The sequence below is a fragment of the Chiroxiphia lanceolata genome, chromosome 4 (assembly GCF_009829145.1).
Source record: "Chiroxiphia lanceolata isolate bChiLan1 chromosome 4, bChiLan1.pri, whole genome shotgun sequence".
Lineage (NCBI taxonomy): Eukaryota > Metazoa > Chordata > Aves > Passeriformes > Pipridae > Chiroxiphia > Chiroxiphia lanceolata.
The window spans coordinates 16,163,135-16,167,428 of NC_045640.1; positions in this window are offsets into that span (position 1 = coordinate 16,163,135).

Below are 4,294 nucleotides of genomic sequence, written 5' to 3' on the forward strand. Positions count from 1 at the left end.
CTCAGAAATTCATTCATTGTATGAAACACTACATACACTTGCCCAGGAAAGCAGAGAAAGGTCACACAGCACATCCTTCCCAGACTATGCTCTCCATCTGTCATTGTCTTTGTAGGTGGCTGGAAGGGAAACATCCTGAGTCTTTACCTTGATTACAGACATCCATATATATATATATATATGTTGTTCTTGGTCATAATAATTAAGAAAGATGATTGTTCTTATCAGTGGTTAAGTAGTAAGATACTAAGAAGCACATTGTATTTTTGGAAGCTGAGGTGCACACTTAATATGGGCAACTGTGCTGGGGTAAGTGATGGCTTTGTAACACAGGTGGCTGGCAAGTCTGTGCTGCTCAGATTATATACATGGCAGAACACAAGCGAGCTCTTTTCCAACAAACATTTTTATTATGCGTGATCACGCATTGGAAATGCTGTGCAGATATGCCCTACCAGCCAATTATAGTTTAAAGTCCTATTGCTCTGCTTAAAATTTATAAACCAAAAAACCTCCCAAACCAATACGAACTGTCCCAAGTTCATAGAGAACTAAATAAAAGGAAAAATAATCTATACATTTTTCCCCCTACAGGGAAGAAATGTTTCTGAATATAGTTTGATAAAGGCTGGGTTTTGAAAATGTGCTTCCAGTCTGAGAAAGCTAACTCTGTCATAATTTGCTCAAGGTAAATGGACTGGCTTGTGCCCCAGTCCCACAGCAAACACTATGAAAGAGTGCTGCCCAGAAACATGAGAGGAATCTGAGTTACTGTGTGATAAGGTGATATCAACATTATACACTCCCAGAACCATGCAGCACTGGGAAAGCTATGACCCTATTGCGACAGCATTGCTGCTCTCCCAGCCTTTGATGCACTTAACCTGACAAGAGCCTGCAATTATTAAACTTACGAGATTAGGTAACAAATAACATACAGAAATATTTGTTCTCCCTGATAGCCATCTCTTGGCCTTATGTTTGATTTCATTTAATTATAGAATGGTTTGGGTTGAAAAGGGCCTTGAAGGTCACATAGTTCCAAACCCCTTGCCATGCGCAGGAACACCTTCCACTAAACTAGGATGCTCAAAGCCCCATCTAACCTGTCCTTGAACACTGTAATATAATCTATGAGGAAAAGTCTTTGGAAAAGGAGTTATATGGATAATAGCTAATTCCTTAAATATTCCTAAAAATATTACTAAAAATAGGAAGCAGGAAGACAATTGCAGTTTCCACAAATTTTTATCAGACATGCATAACTTTTAAGAGTAATAGGACTGTTTCACATGAAGAAGTAAAATAATAACATATGGCTTGGTAAGTTTAAGCAGGTCCTGGGATGCTTGAGTCTTTTTTTCATTGGTCAAGTACATGTTTTCTTTGACTTGTAGCTGTGTTGAATGCGCTATGTGGACAGGGATTAATTTCTAGGGCTACTGGGACTTGCTATGTGACACTGGGTGAATGCTGCCTGAATGGGTGGAATTGTAAACTGATATTTTACAATTTTAAGATCATAAGGGTTATCATGATATCTAATCTGATTTTATGAATACTACAGCTTTTTATTTTCATCCTATACCTTGCCTCTACTATGTCCTCAACTTGTGCTTTAGGCTGACACAATCTTTGCCGAGAGGCAGTAGCCTCATGCTCTCTGATAACATGAGGCAATGAAGCACCCACTCTTTCCATCACAGTTGCTCCAGTAATTGCCTCACACCATTAATGGAAATTAATTTATAATTTGCCTATATTGGCCAAGTTGGATGGAGCTCTGAGCAACTTCGTCTAGTGAAAGGTGTCCCTGCCTATGGCATGGGAGTTGAAACAAGATGATCTTTAAGGTCTCTTCCATACCAGGCCATTCTATGATTCATTCTATGATTCTGTGGTTCTATGATTCTTCTTGTATCCTGTGTAAAATATAATTTCTCTTGTGGGGAGGGGCAGCTTCTCTCAATGAAAGAATTCTTAATCCCGACACTTCTCATTCTCTTTTTTTTGAGAATTAAAGAGATCAACATTTGTAAACATTTCAGGATGATACATTTGCTAGAATTTGTGACTTTTTACTTCACCGTCTCCCATCCTTTATTATTCTTGTAGTGCAAAGAGACATCTTCTGTTCCCTGTGGCATGTTGACTGTTGGATTAGACTGACACAGCTAGACTGAAATCCAGTCCCTGCTTTTATTGTCTTTATAACTAATGAGTTATAATAAAATGATTGCAGAAAATATTAACAAGTTTGATGGGGCAAAGTTGAGAGGTGGATTCTCTACTACTTAAAACCAACTCAGTTGTTACTCTAACCAGCATAAGTGGGTCGATATTGTGGTCAAAATACTCAGCTGCAGGAGAGTTTCAAGGAATCTCTCTTTCAAGTTTCACTTTCATTTAATCTATTTCACACATTACTTTTCATAATGCAACATCATGGCATCAATTAACACATTACAGTGGGCAACATTTTTTTTCAAACTTACACCAGAATACTTTCTTATTATTTAGCCATGGTTAATTGATTACAAAATAACCTTTTCCTTTAATTATTAGCCCAAATATTCTGTCTTAGCAGAACTGTAACAAGCTGATCTTTTTTTTTCTCATCCAGACATTTTGTCACTCCAACCATCTTGAGAAAAAGAATTTCTACACAGTAATATACCTATGAGTACAAATTATGTGTATTAAGCTTTACTTATTAGCTTTCCTGAAAGCCAAAAATCTCTCACTGGCATCAACATATCTCTATCTCAATTTACCAAGAGAAAAACAACAATCCTGGCAAGTTAAAGACCTCTTTACCAATGTCTGAGTTATTTCCTAATCCGAATACTAAATTTAGGCACAGAAATCACGGAAACATAACTGTAGATTTGATAATGCTTTAGAGGCCACTTTAACTCCCCAACCCTGCTCAAGTGCCACATGTATTCCATCTGGCCATAATTCCACTAATTTTTACTATTTATGCCTAGTTTCTAATCATCAGAATCAGAAATGCCCATAAATAAACAAAATGAAAGGCACAAGCACATGGGCTGTGGGATATAACTGAACACTGAAGCCACAGAGAAATGTTCAACATTTCAAAGAAAAGGAGCAAAATCAGGAAATATTCCATGTTCTTTTGTCTTGGACTGCTTGTGCTCACAGTCTCACAATATTATCTTGAAGTGGCAGAGGTAATTTATTGGGAGATAACTGATTTTGATCTGGGGATGTACAGCATGACAAATTGCGTCAGTGCAAATGTAATTGCTTTTTAATTACAATGTCAAAAATTATGCAGTCCCACAGAAGAAATACACCAGTTTGCCTTTCTAAAAATGCCACTCTTTTCACTGACATAACCTTCAATTAGCTCAGGAAAGGTTACTCTGGTCATGACTTGACATGACAAAGCTTGATGTAGTTAATTAAAAATGGATAGGAAATTATTTATATATCTCCCCCTGTACTACTTTCAGCAGTGAGTCAGTTGTACCAAACATTAATGGCAGCAAAAGTAGAAAGTGCCTGGGCTGTCCTGTGAGCTGATAGGCACGTCCTGGTCAGTGAACCCATGGAAGAATCTGTTGAAAACATTCCTAGCCAGAGATAAGGATGTTGTTATTACTTGAATTTATTAAAACTCTGGGTAGTATTGACAGGGATATTCTAGTTAATCATTACTGAGACAGAACCCAGCCTTTTGTTCTGCTTTGTCCCCAGTTCTGAGTCTAACCAGGAAACAGCCCAGCCTCCACACTCGTGGATGGAGCAGCACCCTGAACATGCTGACTGTGCTGCAGCAGCCTGGTCCATGGAATACCAGAATTCCTGATGGACACCATTGCAAAAAGCAGTGCTGGTAGTGGAAGGCTACCCAGAGAAGAAGAGTGTCAGCCATTGGGCCTGCTCAAGCATTTCAAACCTGAGGAAGGGGAAACGGGAACCACACTAGGAAAAAAAATCCCCCAGTGGCTGGATTGGAGCCCTGTCAGCAGAAACTCAGCATTTCCCAGAAATAAAAGCTGTAGCGGGAGGGAAGAAATATGATGCATCATTGGCAGTAGCGATTTTTTTTTTTCCTGGTGTAATTGCCAGGATTTTTGCTTGCCTTAGGAGAGGTCAGTGCTTGGTAAAAAATATGTAATTTCTAAAATCTCTGAAAGGTTTCCCCACGCATGCTGCAGCTGAAACTGCAGTCAGAGAGTGGGATTAGCCAGCTTTTCTGACTGTTTTCCCATTTAGCAGCCAACAAAGCCCTCCAAACACCCAAAATTTTTCCATGCTCAGC